General features: G+C 44.1%; 1 protein-coding gene across 3 annotated transcripts in view; it reads right to left on the bottom strand.

Annotated features, from left to right (window-relative positions):
* Positions 1–23430, bottom strand: part of mad1l1 (mitotic arrest deficient 1 like 1) — a 1113232-nt gene that overhangs the window by 713 nt on the left and 1089089 nt on the right. The gene's annotated exons all lie outside the window — the stretch shown is intronic.

Raw genomic sequence — 23430 nt, 5'->3', positions numbered from 1 at the left:
GATTACATCTGTGCATGTCTCCATGATATCATTTCCATGAAATATCAAGTTGTCTTTACACCAATAACTATCTAGGTAGAGAGCTATTCCCAGACAACCATTCGCTGCCAAGACCTGTGCTCTTTGAACCTGAGGAGGTGCATTGGAGTAAAGGATATAGATTGACTATTTCCTTGCGGATGATTGAGTGCCTGTTCTTTTCCATCTGCATCCATCAAGGGAACTGAGATGAGAGCACTACACGAGGGAAACGGTGTTATATCACCTCTCCAAAATGTTCTGTGCTATTCTTGTGTCATTGCAAGCTCACAGGTTTCAGCATCTCTCATATTTACTCTTTGGGGTGGCACGATGGCACAGTGATTAGCACTGCTGCCTCACAAAGAACAAAGAAAAGTACAGCACAGGAACAGGCCCTTTGGCCCTCCAAGCCTGCACTGACCATGCTGCCCGTCTAAACTAAAATCTTCAGCACTTCCGGGGTCCATATTCCTCCATTCCCACCCTATACATGTATTTGTCATGATGCCCCTTAAACGCCACTATCGTCCCTGCTTCCACCACCTCCTCCAGCAGCGAGTTCCAGGCATCCACTACCGTCTATGTAAATAAAACTTGCCTCGTACATCTCCTCCAAACCATGCCCCTCGTACCTTAAACTTCTGCCCCCTAGTAATTGACCCCTCTACCCTGGGAAAAAGTCTCTGACTATCCACTCGGTCTATGCCCCTCATAATTTTGTAGACCTCTATCAGGTCGTCCCTCAACCTCCGTCGTTCCAGTGAGAAGAAACCAATTTTATTCAACCTCTCCTCATAGCTAATGCCCTCCATACCAGGCAACATCCTGGTAAATCTCTTTGGCACCCTCTCTAAAGCCTCCACATCCTTCTGGTAGTGTGGCAACCAGAACTGAACACTACATTCCAAGTGTGGCCTAACTAAGGTTCTATACAGCTGCACCATGGCTTGCCAATTCTTATACTCAATGTCCCGGCCAATGAAGGCAAGCATGCCGGATGCCTTCTTGACTACCTTCTCCACCTGTGTTGCCCCTTCCAGTGACCTGTGGACCTGTACACCTAGATCTCTCTGACTGTCAATACTCTTGAAGGTTCTACCATTCACTGTATATTCCCTACCTGTATTAGACCTTCCAAAATGCATTACCTCACATTTGTCCAGTTTAAACTCCATCTCATGGCACCAAGGACTCGGGTTCGGCCCAGGACCACTGTCCGAGTGGAGTTTGCACATTCTCCCCTTGTCAGCATGGGTCTCACCCCCACAACCCAAAAAGATGAGCAGGGTAAGTGGATTGGCCACACTAAATTGCCCATTAATTGAAAAAAAGAAGAATTGGGTACTCTAAATTTATTTTGTTTTTAAATATTTACTCTTTGATGGTTGTTGGAAAGTGCAATGAATCAGTAATAGAGATGGTTTATGATCTTGCCAAAACCAGAGAATCATGCACCTTCTCAGCCCACTGTCTTCATCCGCAATAAATGTGGCAGAGACAATCATGCAAGCATGGGCCTCCTGAGTCACATCATGCAATGCCGGACACAAAATTTAAAAGACAAATTCCAATTAAGGGAAAATTTGCGTGGCCAATCTACCTACCCTGTATATCTTTGGGTTGTGGGGGTGAGACCCTCGCAGACATGGGGAGAATGTGCAAATTCCACACGGATAGTGACCTGGATCCTGCACCGTGAGACAGCAGTGCTAACCAATGCGCCAGCCGCTTGACACAAAGTTGACCACCAGATGCAAATATCATTTTATGAGATGGAGGGTTGCTACCAACACTTGTCTGTTGCTTTTCTCTTAATGCTGGTGGGCTGCTACTATCCATCTGTCTCTTGAAGAGTCTAATCTTGGAATATATCTATTAACCTCATGGACACTAGGCTAATTGTGTAGTGAGGAGTGTGCGAGTAACAATCAACTCTGACCTATTAATTTAAAAAAAATATTAATTTAGAGTACCCAATTCTATTTTTTTCCAATTGAGGGGCAATTTAGTGTGGCCAATGCACTACCCTGCACATCTTTGGGTTGTGGGGGTTAGGCCCACGCAGGCACGGCGAGAATGTGCAAACTCCACATGGATAGGGCAGCACGGGGGCACAATGGGTGAGCACTGCTACCTCACAGCACCGAGGTCCCAGGTTCGATCCCGGCTCTGGAACAATGTCCGTGTGGAGTTTGCACATTCCCTCCGTGCTTGCGTGGGTTTCGCCCCCACAACCCAAAGACGTGCAGGCTAGGTGGATTGGCCACACTACATTGCACCTTAATTGGAAAAAATGAATTCGGTACTCTAAATTTATTTTTTAAAACTCCAAATGGATGCCTTATTGATCTTTAATTGGAATGCTCTTTGGCTTGACTGTTACAGTCAAACCTAAAATGAGTCAGAATAGGAATGGGGCAAAAGGTAAGAAGAGGGATTTGTTTGCAATGAAAATTAATTGGAACCCTTAAGAGCCAACACCTCCCCTCCTAAGACAATGAAAGCTAGTTAAATGTTTGTACCTCTATTGTCACTTACGGTAACTATTGGTGACTGCTTTACAATTTAGACATTTCTGGATAGAACGTGAAACAAAAAATCCAAATCTCAAAGTATTACAACTTTAACCTGCCAGTGGGTTTACCACTCAGACAGCAGGTCCTGGTCAGGTTGGTAAATAGATTAACTTTGTTTATGGGCATGTAGCTTACTTATTGACACCATTCTCCCTCCTGCACAACATTTTATTTTCAACTTTTTGCATAGTAACATTTATCCAAACTGTGCAAGATACTGCCAAATAACTTCAATTTTTTTCAAAAAAATCTAAAATTCACCAAGTTGTGTCCAAGCTTGGAGAATTCTTAACCTTTTGCCACTTTCCAGAGCAATTTGTACCACCAGGCTTTTTGTGCAGGTAGGGGACAGGGATGCAAATTACTGTCAAGTTCAAATCCAAATTATAACAAGATAGGGGTGGAGTGGAGACACATCATAATACGAAAGAAGGAAATGATTTGCAGTTATATTGCCTTTTATGTTGTCAATATGTCTTGAAGTGTCATAGCCTATGAATTACTTTCAAAATGTAATCACACATGGACTAATTCAACAGCTAATTTATACATAGTGTTACGACACCCTAGGCTAGTCAGCGGTTAATTCCCCCACCATCCCCCACTTGACCTGGAGCCACAACACAGCAAATTATCCAATAATTTTTAGAAAAATACCAGAAGTCTTTGGCCCTTAGCTACCCAATAATTATAGTCACCCGGTTTGTAAATGTAAACACAATTACGTTTTTATTTATAACAAGAACCATAATGAAATATGCAGCAAATACAACTGGTTAACTATTATTTAATTCTTAATACCCCACTTTAACTTTCCTCCACCCTCGACACACACACAACACATACAAACACAGAGGGGAGGAAAAGGGTAAAATTCATAAGTAAAAGAGTCTTTGTTTCAGATCGTTTATTCCAGCACCTTACTCCTCTTCAAACTTTGCTTTCATCTCAAGGGTTTTTTCCACAGATTCATTCAGGTATTGGTAGTTTCAGAAACACAGCTCTCAGAGCCTTTCTGGAGAGAGGGAAGGGCCTGGTCTTTGTTCGCAGCCTGTAATGGTTTTCCTGTAGATTCATTCATTCAGCTTCTCTGCAGCTTCGGAAATACAACACTCAGACTTTCTGGAGAAAACATTGAGGAGAGAGAGTAGGTCCTTGTCCCTGTGCTTCCAAGAGTCAAACTGAGCTCCTTGGGACTCTGAAAATCATTCCACTGGGACAGGATCCAATCACCACCTGCTACCGGGCAGAGTACGGCCCTTTGGGCCAATTCATTTCCCCCCAGCCAATCAATCAAACCGAGTCCCATCCCATTCCTCTCTCTGGTGCCACAAAGTCTGAAGCTCCTGTTGAAACTCGCAGTGACTAGCAGAATATTCTCTCCTCTAACTTCTGAAATCCCCACTTCTCTCTACTGCTTGACTTAAAGACATATGAGCATTAATCACCCATGGATCAAAAATGATAACAGCCAAATACAAGAAAGGGAAAATAGGGTAATAAACATGTAGGACCCTTAGAACCGCAAGATCCCACAGGCATCAATAAGGTAATTGATCAGGGCGGCATGTGATGCAGTGGTTAGCACTGGGACTGCGGCGCTGAGGACCCGGGTTCGAATCCCGGCCCTGGGTCACTGTCCGTGTGGAGTTTGCACATTCTCCCCGTGTTTGCGTGGGTTTCACCCCCACAACCCAAAGATGTGCAGGTTAGGTGGATTGGCTATGCTAAATTGCCCCTTAATTGGGAAAAAAAATAATTGGGTACTCTAAATTTATAAAATAAAATAAAAATTAAAAATAAGGTAACTGATCAGGGAATCTGTCTTTTGTTAGTATTGATTAAAGACACAGAAGAAATACCTGCTCTTTGAGTGATACCATGGACTTTTATAGATCAGATAGATGGGGCTTCGCTTTCGACTCATCCAGTTTCACCCAATCAACAGCAGGGCTGGCAATGCTGTACTCCCCTGGTACTGCAGTGAAGTGTCACCCTAGATAATCTAGGATCCCTTCCAATTCAGGGACAAAAATACCGTCACTTAATGTGATCTTTGCTTTGCACTCGGTGTAAGTTCATTGATAATCTTAATAACTAATACTGACATATTGTGAAGAACAGAAGTGGAAATAAAATTTCATGTCACAAACAGCCTTCTGGTAGTCCGATTTACATTTCCAGTTTGTTTTCCAAAAGAACAATCTTGTTCAAAGCCTTTTTTGTGTCTTTTTGATTTGATTGTGCAGAGTCAAAGCTCAAAAACATGGTGAGTGAATAACTTTTGGAGAGAATAAAACTATCTTCAAACCACAGTCCTCGGTGTCACATTGTTGAAAAGGATTCAGAATCCTACTTGAGCAGCATGTAGTTGAATAAAGAAAAGATAAAGGGGCAGTTTTTTCTTTCCAACATTTTTTTGTTGAAACATTATACAAAAGGAGCAGTTATCGGCTGCGAACACTATTAAGCTGCCTGCTTCAGCTTGCTTCAAGGACTTGAATGCTAAGACAGACCCTGGAGAGTTACTCTGGTTTCTTGCTACTATATCAATCTAGAAATAGAGTAGCACTGGAACAATGATGAGGGATATTAAGCACTCACATCCACACATATCTTTGGTGGATTAGTATGATGAGCTGGCACTAACAATGTAATGCTCAGAAGAGATCCAAATTTTACTGGCAGAACAAAACTGTAATAAATGAAACCAATTTTAACTTGGGAGGAGACCAAAACTAGAAGCTACAAATACGATAGTCATTATTATTTCCAATAGGGAATTCAGGATAAATTTCTTTACCCCGAGTGAGGTTAGAACGTGGATCTCACAACCACAAGGAGTACATGAGGCGAATAGTACAGACGCATTGAAAGGGATCTAGGTAATCACATGAGGGAGAAAGGACTAAAAGAATGTACTGATAGGGTTAGGCCAGTTGGGCTGAAATAGCCAGTTTCTATGCTGCAAATACTCTGTAATTCTATGGAATATCTAATACGTAAGATGATATAAACTATGTAAGGGTCACTGTCCGTGTGGAGTTTGCACATTCTCCCTGTGTTTGCATGGGTTTCGCCCCCACAACCCAAAGATGTGCAGGGTAGGTGGATTGAACACGCTAAATTTCCCCTTAATTGGAAAAAATTAATTGGGTACTCTAAATTAAAAAAAAAAGAAATGTTAAGTGTCGAATTTAGAGCAAATGTACAGTAATTTCAGAAACTGAAATCAGACCTCAAAAGTTTGGTTATCGAAATAGAATTTCCATTTTCCCCTCAGTTTAATTTTGCACTTCACAACACAAATAGCTTTGTAATCTATCCACATACCAAGTTATGTGCACAGATCTCACTGACAGGATGGCTCAATTGAAGAACATTCTGAAGTGCATTTTTACCTATAGTTGTCACTTCCGTTTTAAGAATTTCTCCAACATGTTATCCACAGACTTGCTATGTCGTGAGGCATTTTGGGACTTATGTTAATGGGATGTTACATATTTAATAATCTTTATAGTAGGCTTACATCAACACTGAAATGTTACTGTGAAAATCGTCTAGTCGCCACACTCTGGCGCCTGCTCGGGTACACTGAGGGAGAATTCAGAATGTCCAATTTATCCAACACCCACGTCTTTCAGGACTTGTGGGAGGAAACCGGAGCACGCGGAGGAAACCCACGCAGGGTTAGGAGAGAACGTGTAGACTCCGCACAGACAGTGACCCAAGCTGGGAATCGAACCTGGGACCCTGGTGCTGTGAAGCAACAGGGCTAACCACTGTGCTACTGTGCCACCCTTAGTCTGATTTACATTTCCAGTTTGTACATATCTGCCTTGCTGTAAGATGACTGGTGGAGTTCAATCACCTGGGTAGCAGATTACACTCAGAATGCACCAGACTATGACTTTCAGAATGCAGCGTATGGTTGTCTTATCTCTGACACCAGTGACCACCCAGTCCCGATACGTTGAATCTCCTTCTCTCTCCACAGTTGCTGCCTGACCACTGTATTTCCAATATTTTGTGTTTTTACTTATAGAGCTGACACTGTTTCTGATCAGTCTACATCCCTAGAATTGCTTGCAATCCCACCTCCACCCCAGGAATGTTCCTGCACATTTCAGTCCCAGGAGTGCTGGTGCTCCCTACCTCAGGCTGAGAACATCACATTCTCCAATTTCTAGAGAACTGGAAAATTACCCTGTTCCATCTTCGGCTTGGTGTTCCATTTTGCTTAGTTTTTGGTGTTGAATCTCATTCATACCTTGATTATATTCTAGCCCATGACCTGGACTGCCTGCAAGCAGAGCAAGGGTGATCTACCGGTACTGCATAAGTTTATAGGTGTGGTATTCAGAGAAAACATGAATGAGCCTGGAATTCAATCAAACTGTGAACTATTTTGAGCTCCATAATTAACTACAAGGTTAGCCCGTGCATTGCTGTCTTCGGTATTCTTGTGAGAGTAAATAACGGCAGAAACCATATTGAAATCATGCGTCTATAGCAAAAAGGCTGTAGTTCTTAATTGATTAGTGCATCACTGTTGCTGCAGCAGTTTTATTCCCCTCGTGTTTGTTAACTGATTACAGTAATTACAACTTTATTACAGTGTTTTAAATAATTCATCGCCCTGGTATTAGAAGTTTTTCTGATTAATTAGGTGCCAATAACGACCATTTAAAATCCAATCCTATTTTGCAGCCTGTTGGTAAAGCAGATAGCAACACCATCCTTCTCTATTTAGCTCCATCCATCAGATTTCAAGGATTCGGCTACCAAAGTGGCAAATAACTTTGTTCGGCTATAAAATTGACACTCTTCTGCTGGGAAAGCAACAGTGTATTTCTTAACTTTACACTATAGTGATGTTGATGTGTAACCTCATATAGTCACAATCATCTTCTGTGAACTGTAATCCTACAGCAACATAGGAGCTAATGAAATTTTTAAAATGCTGCTATTGATTTTGGTTCCACTTGGTCATTTCTGGTTCAAGTCTTCCTAAAACAGCAATGAAGCAGCAGTGGGAGTGACCTCACAATAGCAGTCTTATGTTCCACCTCGTGCTAACAAGAAAGAAGAGAGTGATTGAACTGGCTGGTTGGGGAGGCTGCTGAGAAGCTTGTGGAAACAGCATGAAAAAGAAGGGCAAGGAAAACAGAGTAGCAACAAACTGACCATACAGCAAACAGGGTTGTCTTATGGCATATTTTTTCTTTCTTGCTCTCATATCCCTTCAGGTAATCCACAGAGGGTGTCTTCTTACACATCAGAACTGATGAAAAGCTGTTCAGTCTCGCTTGCCCGAGATGTGCCATGTCCTCATATGGGAGTTTCTCTACTCCCCCATGCCTGTAAGGATTTGGTTTAATCATAAGCATTGGGCCATCTATCAGCATTGATAATGCAACACTGGACGTTATTGATAGCTTCACATATCTGGGCTGCACAATCACCAGTAATCTGTCACTTGATGCTGAAATCAACACACAGATTGCAAAAGCTGCAGCTGCTTTTTCCTGACTGATCAAAAGAGGGTGCAACAGGGCAGCACGGTGGCCTAGTGGTTAGCACAACCACCTCACGGCGCTGAGGTCCCAGGTTCGATCCCGGCTCTGGGTCACTGTCCGTGTGGAGTTTGCACATTCTCCCCGTGTCTGTGTGGGTTTCGCCCCCACAACCCATAAATGTGCAGAGTAGGTGGATTGGCGACGCTAAAATTGCCCCTTAATTAGAAAAAATAATTGGCTAATCTAAATTTAAAAAAAAAAAGAGGATGCAACAACGGCAACCTGACCGAGAACACCAAACTGCAAGTCTACGTCTTCAGCGAGCTCCTCGACAGCAGAGAGATCTGGACAACATATCCAAGGCAGGAAAAAAGGCTGAACAATTTCCACCTTCACTGTTTAAGGTGACTCCTTGGTGGGACAACCCCGCCAATTTGGAGGTACTGGAGAGTGCTAATTCTTTCAACATACACTCATTACTAATCTCATGATGTTGACACTGGCATGGCCACATTCATCAGTTAGACGATGGCTATATACGCAAAGACCTTCTGTACAGTGAACTGGCTACTGGGTCACGACTTCCTCAATATCTATTCCTCCGCTACTACAATGACACTGACGAGTGAGATATGAAGATGGTAGACGTTGATACTGACAACTGGGAGACAGCTGACAGCTGTGACCTCTGGAGGTTGACTATTTGAAAGGACACTGGAAAAGACAAACTGAAACAAAAAGCTCAACTAGTCAAAAGAAGTCACAGAGAAAAGAGGGCAGTGATCAAACACCTTCTCAGCCCACTGGCTTCCTCAGGAGCTAATGTGGCAGACTGCCATGCCAAAGTGGTGCTCCTGAGGCACACAAGGCACTAATTAAAAGAGTTGACCACTAAAGTGCTAACCATCGTTTTGTGAGGCTGGAAGCTGGGTCAGGCTAGGCTGATTACAAACACCGATTACAAAGTTTTTCGGAATTAATTCCAGCATGGGTCAAAGAGTCTAGTGGGACACTGATAGAATGGATGATGCTCTGTTGATCCCACATACCTTAGGGATGTACTTGCTCTCTAGTCTTTCCCCTTAAAAAGGAATGTCCTCATTAACCCTTTGAGAACTCCAACACTGTGAAAATTACTAATATTTCAAATAAAAAATGTTACACGTTAAGAGTTAGGATATTTTAAACATCAATTGTTTTAAATTTAAAAAAAAAGAGTATCCCATTCTTTTTCTTCCAATTAAGGAGCAGTTTAGCACGGTCAATTCACCTACCCTGCTCATCTTATTTATTGGGTTGTGAGGGTGAGACCCACGCAGGCACGGGGAGAATGTGCAAACTCCACACGGACAGTGACCCGGGGCCGGGATCGAACCCAGGTCCTCAGCGCTGTGAGGCAGCAGTGTTAACCACTGCGCCACCATGCCACCCTAAAACACCAATTCTTAATCCATATTTTGTACTCTCCGAGTTGGTGCTGGAGTAATTGGAAATACTTTCACCTTTTTGTGCCCAGCTTAAGGATATCCCACTTTCAGTGCAAAAGAAACCAGCACTGATCACACACCTTCCACCATCTCAGGATGTCCAAACTGCTTTAAAGCCAATGAGTCCCTTATGAAATGTGGTCACCGCCATAATGTAGAAAATGTAGCAGCCAATCTGATACAGTAAAGTTTCACAAACTAATAATGTGACAATGACCAGATAATCCGTTTTAGTGATATTCATTGAGGGATATGTATTGGCCAGGACACGAGGGAAACCCCCCTGCTTTTTGTCATTGATCTACCTCGTAACAGCATCTGCCTTAGTGTCAGGAGTAGCCAGCATTCAAAAGGCATACTAAGATGCGATTTTTCCAGTAATGAGATTAGCAGGCATCTGGACACAATCAGGTGTAAATCACCATATTAGTAGAAACAACTTATCTAGGCAACCGTGAGATCAATGGAGGTATACACACACTAATTTCTAGAGTCAATGAATTTGAGAGAGGTAGACAGCCAAATACACAGAATGCAGAATCAAAGGGAAAACATGGTATAATTGCCAGCACCCTCAGAAGCAGAAAGGTCAGTTTACATCAAACAGCCTGGGAGGCCAGTTTATATTTAAGAGTCTGAGAGACCAGTTTTACCTCTTAGAGCCAAGGCCATGCAAAAACCCGGATAAAGGCCGTGTAAATACTTTACTGGACCAGGAAGACTTATTCCAGACTTGATTATCAACCCTGTATTGTGTGGTAACTCGCACGCTGGATTGTGTTACAGATTTATTTAATTTGGATGTTTTTTGGGGAAAGGGAAAGTGTTAAGGAGTTCAAGGATCTGAGATATATTTTTGAACAAGGGCACATTCTACATAAACTGGGTGTGCATGTGTGTGTTTAGTGATTCATATACTTAATTGTTCGAGAGTATTTTAGTCCTAGTCATGTGTAGTCATCTTTTCTTTAATTTAATAAATAGTCTTCAATAATTGTTATAGACGACTGGGCTGGCTATTCTCATTCCACTTGCCATTACAAAAAGAAAACTATACACTCCAAACCGTGTTTCAAATTGGGATACCCTCACTGATACCATTAGCATGGTGCCTGACACCCTTTTTCAAAATAGTTCCATGGAATCTTTTATATGCACCTGAAAGGGCAGATGGGGCCTTGGTTTAATGTCTCAAACAAAAAATGCCACCACTGAACAGTGCAGTACTCACTTAGTGCTGTCCTGGGAGTTTCAGCTGGATTGGGCACTAAAGTCTTTGGAGTCATTCTGAAAGAGCTGAGAACTACTTCAAGTCTTTAATATGTTTCAATGCTTATATCAAACGATTAACCACCCTGATGCCCGCACTGCAGGTGTGCATAAATATAACTTGCACTTGTTTACAGTGAAGTTCTGTTGTGCTCTCCAATTCATTATAGCGGGATGATGCAAAATACAAGTTAAACCACCTTCATATGTACAGGGTTTACCCTTTTGACAGCAGCCAGTACACCAAAGAAGCGGTGAAACAATTTAACAGCCACTTGTTATATAGATGCAAGTATTATTATTGTAGTATGTATCCAACCATTAAGGGAGGCTCACAGTTAAAAAGTTAAGCAATCACCTGTGGATGCTGGAATTGTGAAATAAAAACATAAAATGCTGGAAATACTATGTCAGGTTAGAGAGAGAAACATAGTTCATGTTACAGGTTGAATGACCTTTCAAAACAACTCCATCAACTTGATCTGAAATATTAACTATTTTTCTCTCTCTGCTGATGCTTCCTGACCGGCTCAGTATTTCAGGCATATTCTATTATTTTCTGAGCGATTGTATACTTGTTTTTGCATGACACATTGTTCACTGTTTCCATCAGCTGCTTCAAATGAAGCTTTAACAAGTAGAGACCACCTTTCAGCTTTGAGAACTGATGGAAACTGATGACATTTGTTGATAAGATATATACCAACTCTCGTCTTTCTTGGATCGGTGTGGTGTAGGGGTCCTTCCTGTTGATTCCCTTATTTCTCCTTTCTTTATTTTTGCTGTTATCATTTTGTTCCATGGGTCCTGAATGGATATGCACTTTTCAGTCAAGGAGTAGAGAGAATGAGAAATTCAAGAAGTTGCAAGATAGTATTTGGTGCTAGTGTTCGAACAGGAGAACTTAGACTTTGTAGCACCCGAGCGATGGGGTGGGACTCTGTTCACTTGGTTGGCAGGTGACCAATGAATTGGTCAAAAGGCTGTATTCTGCCCAAGAACAGGTGGTGATTGGGTCCTGCCTGAGTGGGCTGATTTTCAGAGAGCAAGGGGAAGTTCAGTTTGAATCGAAACACTCAGGGAAAAGGGCCTGCTCGCGCTCTCTCGCGTTTTTGCCAGAAAAGTTGTTGTATTTCTGAAACTGCAGAGACCTGAATGAATCTACAGTGAAACCCATTACAGACTGTAAAGCAGAAATCTCAACCTGAAAGTCTGGTTTGAAGGAAAGTGTGCAAGAAACAACTATCTGAAACAAAGACTCTTCTATTTTATTATTTTCACCCCTCTCTACCCCCCTCTCTGTGTTTGTTTGTTGTGTGTGTGTGTGTATGTGCGCACGTGTATAGAAGATGGGGGACAAGTTAAAGTGAGGAATTAGGTAAGTGTTAACCAGTTGTATTTGCTGCCTATTTCATTACAGTTCTTGTTATAAATAAAAAGTATTGGTGTTTAAATTTACAAATCTGGTGACTGTAATTATTGGGCAGACAAGGGCTAAAGACTTCGGGTATTTTTCTAAGAATGATTGGTTAAATCAATTGTGTTGCGACTTCGGGTAAAAGGGGGCTGGACTTTCCGCGCCGTAGGCCAGGGTGTTTTAACAGTCAAAATACATATTCCACACACAAAGATGTGCTCACACACATGTGGACACACACTGTACAACTACCGGCTTATGAAGTCCCTGCCATCTTTCCTGGAGTCCCAGAAAATGTCAGACTGGCCATCATACATCTTCCTCACTGGAGGCAGGAAAGGTCCCAGAGGACTGGAAGGTGGCTAATGTAACACCACTGTTTAAGAAGGGAGGGAGGCAGAAGACGGGAAATTATAGGCTGGTTAGCCTGACTTCGGTCATTGGTAAGATTTTAGAGTCTGTCATTAAAGATGAGATCGCAAAGCACTTGGAAGTGCATGGTAAAATAGGACTAAGTCAGCACGGCTTTGTCAAAGCTAGGTCGTGTCTAACAAATCTGTCAGAGTTCTTTGAGGAGGTAACAAGCAAGTTAGATAAAGGAGAATCAGTGGACGTGATTTATTTAGATTTCCAGAAGGCCTTTGACAAGGTGCCGCATAGGAGACTGTTAAATAAGTTAAAAGCCCATGGTGTTAAGGATAAGATCCTGGCATGGATAGAGGATTGGCTGACTGGCAGAAGGCAGAGTGGGGAAAAAGGGATCTTTTTCAGGATGGCAGCCGGTGACTGGTAGTGTGCCTCAGGGGTCTGTGCTGGGACCACAACTTTTTACAATATACATTAATGATCTGAAAGAAGGTACTGTAGGCAGTGTTGCTAAGTTTGCAGACGATACAAAGATCTGTAGAGGGACAGGTACTATTGAGGAAGCAAGGGGGCTGCAGAAGGACTTGGACAAGCTAGGAGAGTGTGCAATGAAGTGGCAAATGAAATACAATGTGGAAAAGTGTGAAGTTATGCACTTTGGAAGGAGGCATAGATATTTTCTAAATGGGGAAATGCTTCGGAAAGCAGAAACACAAAGGGACTTGGGAGTCCTTGTTCACGATTCTCTTAAGGTTAATGTGCAGGTTCAGTCGGCAGTTAAGAACGCAAATGCAATGTTAGCATTCATGTCAAGAGGGCTAGAATACAAGACCAGGGATGTACTTCTGAGGCTGTATAAGGCTCTGGTCAGACCCCATTTGGAGTATTGTGAGAAGTTTTGGGCCTCATATCTAAGGAAGGATGTGGTTCCCTTGGAAAGGGTCCAGAGGAGGTTCACAATGAATGATCCCTGGAATGACAAATTTGTTGTACGAGGAACATTTGAGGACTCTGGGTCTGTACTCATTGGAGTTTAGAAGGATGAGAGGGGATTTTGTTGAAACGTACAAGATACTGCGAGGCCTGGATAGAGTGGATGTGGAGAGGATGTTTCCACTTGTAGGAAAAACTAGAACCAGAGGACACCATCTCAGATTAAAGGGACGATCCTTTAAAACAGAGATGAGGAGGAATCTTTTCAGCCAGAGGGTGGTGAATCTGTGGAACTCTTTGCCGCAGAAAGCTGTGGAGGCCAATTCACCGAGTATCTTCAAGACAGAGATAGATAGGTTCTTGATTAATAAGGGGATCATGGGTTATGGGGAGAAGACAAGAGAATGGGGATGAGAAAATATCAGCCATGACTGAATGGCGGAGCAGACTTGATGGGCCAAGTGGCCTAATTATGCTCCTATGTCTAATGGTCTCTAAAAGAGCCTTCAATGCTGTGACAGCTAGCAGCTTGTCTCCTCGATTCAGTTTCATTCAGTGTGACGGGCAGTTCATTCTGTCCAGCGCTGGTGCAGAGAATGCTACTGTTTAACGCAATGAATAACCCTAAGCAGGCACTTGGAACTTTGCGAAATACATTTTTAAAAAACGGTTTGCTTATTTACAAGCCTTCCTGTTGCAAATCAATACCAAATGGGAACTAAAAACAAATTACTTATCTGACTACCATTCAGATAGATTCTGATGTAGAGCATTATAAGAGTTAGGTCTATTCCTCCTTCAGGTATGAAACAAATGTCAACCTGCGACACAGTTCGCAAAGAAGCTATTTAAATGTCAAATTGTATCCGGCAGTCCTAAACTGACCGTCAGCAAGGTACCTACTGGGCTCAACTGGATTTCTTCTTTTTAATCAACCAATGTTATCCCCTAACCTTTCCAAAGACGTCAGCTGCTTCCTGGTGAATGATTGATGGGTGTTGATTGCCCCTCAGTATCTTGCCCAAGTGCCACTCTTTCATTTGTCAATCTTGATGTTTTATGTGGGCAGGAATTTGATCAAGAGTGGATGCATCATCGGGCTGCTTTGTCCTTACCTGATATGAACTCTACAGCATTTCTGTCAGAGGTGACTGGGCAGCAGCCAGCATCAGGAACCAGGGCCAAATCACAAGCCCTCAGTCTCTTCCAGCCCAGGTTTATCAAGGTCAATTGTAGCATTAACTACCACCTGAATGATTAACCATTGCACTTGGGAGTACTTCTGATCTGCACAGGATAAAAATCACTGAGCCATCAGGAAATAAGTGTGCTTCAAAAAAAAAAGTAAACTAACTATATGTCCTGTGCAGCACAAACTTCCTGTGATAGTAACAGTCTCAGATCAGTTGCTCTTTGCTATTTGGGAAAACAATTCCCACTCCTCATTAGATTATTCTTCAGCAAAACACATACTCAACTGTAGTAATTTATCAACATGTCCTTGGCTTAAACTAGCATCGGTACTGACAAGTTACCAAATGTTATATGAATTATCATTGTGTTTCTAAATTTATCCATGGCCTTGCTCCTTTTGATCTTCAACCCCTAAGATCTCTGTGCTCCTCTATTCTGGTCTTTTGAAGCCAGTGTCTTTGCCCACCTCTCCTAATATTTCCTTAAGTGGCTCAGTGTAAATTTTACTTGATAACACTCCTGAGCGGGTGGCATGCTGGCACAGTGGTTAGCACTGCTATCTATGGCTTTGAGGATCCGGGTTCGATCCCGGCCCCGGGTCACTGTCCGTATGGAGTTTGCACATCCTCCCTGTGTCTGGGTGGGTTTCGCCCCCACAACCCAAAGATTTGCAGGGTAGGTGGATTGGCCACGTTAAATTGGCCCTTAATTGGAAAAAAATAATTGCGTACTCTAAATTTATTTCAAAAAATAACACTCCTAAGGGCCGTGGGACGTTTTACAATGTTAAAAGCAGTAGATAATTACAAGTGATCATTGGAAGTTTCAGTTTCATAGAAGTAGTGTCCTGGCATTGAAATAAATGTGGTCTTTTTGACCGTAGAAAGTTAAGCTCACACAGAAATGTAATTAAGGGAAACGAGATTAAAAAAACACCAGGAACAAAGGGGTAGGAGGAAATGCTGATAGAATAAGATTAGCTATGGTGGGAGAAGATTGAGTGGAGTCTAACATCAGTGTGCACCATTTGCGCTGAAGGACCTGTTTCTGTGCTGAAACGTTTGCGATTTATGAAACACACTGGTTAGGCCCCAACTCGTATACTATTAGCCAACGCTGGGCACCACACTTGAGGAAAGATGTCAAAGCCTTAAGAGTGTGCAGAGTAGAGGTTTTAAGCTTGATATCAGTGATAAAAAAATTCTGTAACATGGAGATCCAAGAGAGCAATAGAGAGATATTCAAAATCATGAAGAGTTCTGAGTAAATAAGGAAAAACTATTTTCAGTGGCAGAGGGCTGGGAAGCTAAATAGCACAGATTTAAAGGCCAGGATTTTTCAGATGGCAAACTTCCCCTTCCCACAATCTGAGGAGTTGATAGCAAACACATCACCACCAATATTGATTGCCCTGCAGCCATTTAATATTCCCAAGGCCCAATGATTGTTTGGAGATGGGACTTCCCATTTCAGAGAGCTACTTTAGTCCCAGCAGCGCCAGAAGTTGCAGTGGAGGAGACTGGAACAGGTGTCTCAGTCCTGGGAGTCTAGGACCCAGATGGGTTTCAGGATTCTCAGGGCAGGGAGATGGAGAGAGGTCTGGGGGGCTGCTGTAGGTGTAGAGTCCAGGGGAGAAGGAAGCACCCACAAGGACCATGCCTTTTGCGGATGCCCGATGCTAAAAGGAGGCCATTGATGTAGATGTACGCCACACCACCCCCCGAGGTTTGTGCATGGTAACGTTTCGGGCTTCCCACCCTTAAATTCTTTCCACCAGCCTGAAAATTGAGAATTGGTGAAAAACAGCCTTTAAATATCCATTAATTGACCACTTATGGGGTGCTTGACCTTAACTGTCCTGCCGTAACATTGGAGAGAGATTGGGGCAGATGAGGGCCCTGTGGGAAGGCCATCTCAAGAATTTTATGGCCACGCCCTGTCTACAAAATTGCAGCAGGGAATGGAAAATTCGGCCCAAAGTAATTTAAAGTTGTTCATAAAAGAAACAGAGGGAAAAAGATTTTCACAGCTTGCTGTTATGATTTGGAACGTACTGCATAAAAGGGTGGGAAGAAGATTCAAGGATTTGATAGGATAGATGGAGGGAAAAATGATTTCCATTAGTGTGTGTGGTACTGCCTTACAATTAAAGCTTGGTTGTTCAGGAGGCACATCTTCATGCAAAGGGTAATGGAAAGCTGGAACCCTGTTGAGACTAGGTAATTTTAAAATTGTGATTGGCATGTTTTAGACTTGCATTCATGTAGGACGGGATTTAACTGAAAAATGTCTAAGTTCATTTGTGGTGGGAGTTCCCCACCGCTATTCAATGACACTTAGTCACTTATTTGGGCCCTGGGGAGTTTCTCACCAGTTCAGCCCACACTCAGAATTTATTTCAGCTGAACTCAGAGATCGGGCCGCCATTTTGAAGGGGCGCCCTGATCTCTAAGTGTGTTTGTGGGTCCCCCACACCCCCAGCCATGGGCAAAGACACCCCCCACACGCATGGGAATTACCCCACAACCCCCCCAAGTGAGGACACCCTGCTACGGGATCCTTGGGGGCCACCTCTTTTCAGGCCCCACCACGTCCCCTTACAGGCCCTCCCCTTCCAGGACCCCACCCATCACCCCCACCAACCTCCTAGGAGGCCCCTACTTACCTTCCCTGCATCCCCCCCACCCTTCATACCTTCCCCCTCAACCCTCCTTTCATGGGCATGGCCCCCCTCGGGCCCTGACTCTTGGCAGTGCCACCTGGGCACTCTTGCACTGCCACCCTGGCATCCTGGCAGTGCTCCTGCCAACTGGCCAGTGCCAAGCTGCCCATGTTCCGGGGGAGGGCCAGAGAGCCATCCTGCACTATCCCTGGTCTCCTGGGGTCCTCCAATGGCGTAGGAGACCCCCCCTCCCCCCACCGGGCGCCATTCCGACTGTTCCATGTTTGTGTGGACCAGTACTGAACGGCGCCTGGTTGCAGCCTCCCTGGGGAGGTTGGTAGATCCCGGGAGGCCAGTAATTCCCAGTAAAAACACCTACCTAAGTTTAAAACCTACATAGGCATGCGCCGTTTGGTCACACCATTTTGGGTTGGATTCTGATTCGGCGCCTTGCGGAACTTGGGTGCATCCCGTGAGGTGCAAAAGGCTGCCGGGAAGCCCACGGCAGGCCTCGCCTGGCATCTACCAGCCACGCTGCACTCAAGCGAGAGCGCAATGAGGCCGGTAGATTATGCCCATAGTCTCTTCCACAACGTCAGGTCTTGCGGAAGTGCTTCACAGCCAACAAAGTACTTTTGAAGTGTAGTCACTGTTGTAATGAAATGAAAATCGCTTATTGTCACAAGTAGGCTTCAAATGAAGTTACTGCGTCATTTTCCAGCGCCTGTTCGGGGAGGCTGGTACGGGAATTGAACCGTGCTGCTGGCCTGCCTTGGTCTGCTTTCAAAGCCAGCGATTTAGCCAAGTGTGCTAAACCAGCCCCTAATGTAGGAAGTATAGCAACACAAACTTGTACTCTACAAGCTCCTAGAAACAGCAATGTTGTAATGAACACATAATCTATTTAAATGATGTTGAAGTAGAAATATTGACCAGGTCAATGGGGATAACTCAGCTTGTCTTCAAAATAGTGATGTGTATCTTTTACATCTACACGAGTGTCCAGCCTGGATTGTATTTTAGGTGAGATATCAAACATTGTAGAACCAAGGTGGGTAAATGGAGTTATGATACTGATTGGTCATGATCTAACTAAATGGTGGAATAGGCTCCAGGTACTGAATGGCCTACTTCTAAGAACAGCCATGGCAGATCTACAGATACTGAATGTTTTTTTGCAGATTTCTGCAGTGAGCAGCTCATTAACACAATGGCAGACTGGGGATCAGAGTCTGAAGGAGAAAAGCACATTTGATCACATGGCTCCCCGCTCCAGGAAGTGGCGCCTTAGGCTATAATGAGCATTTTACTACAAAGACTCGTCTGATTTTATTTAAGTCAAAGATGAAGGGGTATAAAAAAATCAATAGGACCCATTCACTATGAGATGAAACACTTTTTCGCTTTAATTATTTTCTTCTTTTCGTGTGAAATGTGCGTGGATAAAGAGAAAAGTGACGTCCAAATTTAACTGGGACAGCAAAACAACTAACCATGTTTCTGTTCTTCAGTTTGAACTGTTACATTAGCAAAGTTTCTGCCTACATTTATGGCAAAACAATAAACAACACAAGCAAAGACATTTCATTTTGAGACTGGAGTTATTTTCACTAAGTTAGCACCAATCCGCTAATATTTTTCCAACAAGGATGTACATAGCACCTTGATACAATTTTATTTGCAAGACATCCAGTGCCTATGTTGCACAACTCTGTCCACTCTGTCTACAGTGAAGACTTTTACAAGCTGAAGGAAAAGATAACATCCAACTGAAAGTCTAAACTGGAGAAAGAAGCTAACTGGAAGGTATCCATCTCAGTCAAAGATCCCTATCTAATATTTTTTATCATTATTTTCTTCCGTCTCCACCTTGCTTTCCCTCTTTGTTGTCAGTGGATGTGTTATATTGGGTATTAAAGAGTAGTTGACCAGTTGTATTGTTGCCTATTTAGTACTAATTACTGTCAAGTAATAAAAGGTTAGTTGTATTAAGATTTCCAAACATGGTGGCTGTACTTAAACGGAATCGAACCAAAGATTCTGAATATTTAAGTGACTTCATTTCACCTGTTGCTGTGACCCTGGGTCACATGGGGCTGGAATTGACTACGCCATAGGTCAGGGTGTCGTCACAAAAGGAACAAACAAATCAGGAGCAGGAATAGGCCATTTGGCTTCTCGTGTCTGTTCCGCCATTCAGTAAGATCATGGCTGATCTGATTGTAACCTCAACTTCACATTCCCACTTACTCACGATAACCTTTCAACCTTCACCCCCATGCTTATCAAGAATCTTTCTCACTCTGCCTTAAAAATATTTAATATTCAAAGACTGCTTCCATTCCTTTCTGAGGAAGAGTTCCAAAGACTCACTATTCCCTCAGGGAAACAAATTCTCCTCATCTCTATCTCAGCTGGGCGACCCTTTATTTTTAAACAGTGACCCTGACTTCTTTGGCGGGGGAAGGAAAGTTGAAGGACGACCATAAATGCCCATCCTGTGCCTCTGGAAAAATGATGCCAGCTATTATCCCAGTTTATGTTCGACCTACAAGTCACCCTTCCTGTCCCTGACTATGGGCCACTCCATTTTTTCCTGCAACCCCACCAAACACCCCATCCTGCAATCGACTGGCCATTAAGTGCCTGATGATCCAGGGGTGTTCATTCTGCTCCTCTGATGATTGGGAACCATGTGAAAATGACCCCCTTCTTATCTTTGCAAGATGTTCAATACATCTAATGAAGTGGCGAGATTTTGCGAAGGTGCAAATATTTAATCCAAGTTGTAAGCCTTTTCAGTCCACAAACACGTGCTCTGAACTGATGATCATCATGCTCCTGAATGACAGGCAGGCATGTGAGTGTATTGCAACTTACTGTCAGCTGAAAAACATGTTGATTTTCATTCCCTGTTAATGTATGCCAGGTTGCCCGCCTTCTTTGAAATGCCAACACGTACCATGTCAGACTGGTGTACTGTACTCCATTGCCGCTGGTGATTGAGAGAACTCACGTAGGCATAATTTCTCAATTACACAGTGTAACCAAAGGCACACCAATATTATACAAATTGATGCATTTTCCTCTTAGGGCTGTATCACAAATGCACAGTAGCGTGCTTTACAGCTGTCATGTAAAAGCAAGTCTGCTTTCATAGAAACAGAAGGCTTTTCAATCTCACCCCTCCTCTGCTTTCTCCTGCACACTGTTCACAAACACACATTAAGAATTCTCTGCCATTCTGTTCCTTCTGTCAGTGTGAATGGATGATTGGCGAGGCTAGCTGTGGGGAAGAGGCAGGGTGGGGGGGGTTCTTAGTTCTCTCTGGGATGCCGTTGGCAGACTGATTAAAAATGAATGTAGGATTCTTAAAGCAATGCTGCGATAATTAGGGGTGGTCAATTTAGAGACGCACTGTGTTAACAGGTGGGCTTTAATCATATTTCCTCTGCTAATCCAAACATGGCCTTGGCAGGACAGATAGACAAGACCAGACACAGCACTTAATGTACTACTTCCGAGTCACAATGTAATAAATGCTGAAAATTAAAGCTCAATTGGAGAAGGCAATTCTTAATAATTCACTATTGACAGCTGTGCTTGTTTTTTTATTTGAAAAGTATTTTTATCATTGAAAATAATTAAAAATAAAAAATTGTTTTTAAATCTGTACGTTCAATCAACTTCAACATTATATATTTATCTATCAGTGACTCCTCATGTAAATGAATAAAAACCAGGTACTAACAAAGAGGTGCAGTGTCCTCAATGGGATAAAGGACAAAAGCTTGACAGTAAACTTCACAAACACAGCTTCTAAAAACATTGAATGATATTCAATCAAAGGGCAATTTCAGGTGTGGGAATATAGAGTCGGGAAGGCCGAGGAGAGGCTGGCACCAAACAAATTTGTTTAATTTGTGCACAGAAACACAGAGTTTATTAGCTGTTGAGCTCAAAATGACACTTGGCCATTGCTTAGAAAAGGAGTCAGCGTCAGCATGGTGAAAGAAAGGCTACCAGCTTCCTGCTCAGAAATTGAAATAGTAAGCCTTTACTTTTAATTAAATTGAAGCAAACAACTTCTCAACCAGGAGTTTACCGTTCCATCTTACTGACTACACCCATGACAGTTTTTTGGTAGGTTTCACCCTGGTCATACAACTGAGATATTTGGTGGCAGAAGACGTATGCTCCTAGAGTGGTCATATTCAGGGTGCATAGATATTATTTTGTTCTCTTTCTTGAATTAAAATGCTTTAACATTAGGCAGGATGGGGAATTGGGGCGATTGTAACGTGTGTTTATTCTGTCCACCACACTGGGTGTGGTGATCTTGAGAGGGCACCTGCTAATTGCCAAACTTTCAGCAACCCTTTCCAATGATCTCTCAGTAAAGCTGGCTGCTGCCAGTTGGTAGATCATCTTGGACTATTTGCAAAGCCATTTACCACATTGTTATGTGGAACAAGGATGCTTATAGTCCCCTAGAGTAACGATTAACAACTTTTTTTTCTCGAGCCATACTTTTCAGTCCTTGGTTCCTTTTCACAGATTTATCCTTTCCCACATTCAGTGACTCCTTACCTCTCTCGCAATCCTTTTTTTCTTCTGCAACCTTTAGGTAGTTGAAACTCAAGTTTGATGTCAACTGACCTGTACTTCTTGATTTATCGAAAGATGGGGCTGGATTCTCAGTTTGGCATATGATACTTTCCCACCGGAGCTGAATTGCTTCTGGTTTGTGCTGGCGCTAGGAGAGGTGCCCAGAATGATTTAGTCATGCCAGCCATGCGGATTTTGCATGGCATGGATCGCAAGGGATTCCGTTCCAAATCCTGCGATTGGACCACCATTTTGAGCTGGTGGAGGGGTCTCTGCTGTGGGGGTGGGGGGGAGGGGGGTCACTGATATGGAGTCTCTGTTAAATGGAGACTGTGATTTGGGGGAGCCTCAGGTATGGGGAGCCTCTGATGTGGGGGGGGGCCTCTAATGTGGGGGGGGGCCTCTAATGTGGGGGGGGCCTCTAATGTGGGGGGGGGCCTCTAATGTGGGGGGGGCCTCTAATGTGGGGGGGGCCTCTAATGTGGGGGGGGCTCTAATGTGGGGGGGGGGCTCTGATGTGGGGGGGCCTCTGATGTGGGGGGGCCTCTGATGTGGGGGGGCCTCTGATGTGGGGGGGCCTCTGATGTGGGGGGGCCTCTGATGTGGGGGGGCCTCTGATGTGGGGGGGCCTCTGATGTGGGGGGGCCTCTGATGTGGGGGGGGCCTCTGATGTGGGGGGGCCTCTGATGTGGGGGGGCCTCTGATGTGGGGGGCCTCTGATGTGGGGGGGCCTCTGATGTGGGGGGGCCTCTGATGTGGGGGGGCCTCTGATGTGGGGGGGCCTCTGATGTGGGGGGGCCTCTGATGTGGGGGGGCCTCTGATGTGGGGGGGCCTCTGATGTGGGGGGGCCTCTGATGTGGGGGGGCCTCTGATGTGGGGGGGCCTCTGATGTGGGGGGGCCTCTGATGTGGGGGGGCTCTGATGTGGGGGGGCTCTGATGTGGGGGGGCTCTGATGTGGGGGGGGGCTCTGATGTGGGGGGGGCTCTGATGTGGTGGTGGCCTCTGATGTGGGGGGGCCTCTGATGTGGGGGGGCCTCTGATGTGGGGGGGCCTCTGATGTGGGGGGGCCTCTGATGTGGGGGGGCCTCTGATGTGGGGGGCCTCTGATGTGGGGGGGCTCTGATGTGGGGGGCTCTGATGTGGGGGGGGCTCTGATGTGGGGGGGGCTCTGATGTGGGGGGGCCTCTGATGTGGGGGGGCCTCTGATGTGGGGGTGGCCTCTGATGTGGGGGTGGCCTCTGATGTGGGGGGGGGGGGGTCTCAGATATGGGAGAACCTCAGATATGGGAGGACCTCAGATATGGCAGGACCTCAGATATGGGAGGACCTCAGATATGGGAGGGGTCTCAAATATGAGGGGGTCTCAAATATTAGGG

The sequence above is a fragment of the Scyliorhinus canicula genome, chromosome 15 (assembly GCF_902713615.1).
Source record: "Scyliorhinus canicula chromosome 15, sScyCan1.1, whole genome shotgun sequence".
Classification (NCBI taxonomy): Eukaryota; Metazoa; Chordata; class Chondrichthyes; order Carcharhiniformes; family Scyliorhinidae; genus Scyliorhinus; species Scyliorhinus canicula.
The sequence above is the reverse complement of the archived record's forward strand: the minus strand, read 5'-3'. Positions and strand labels throughout refer to the sequence as shown.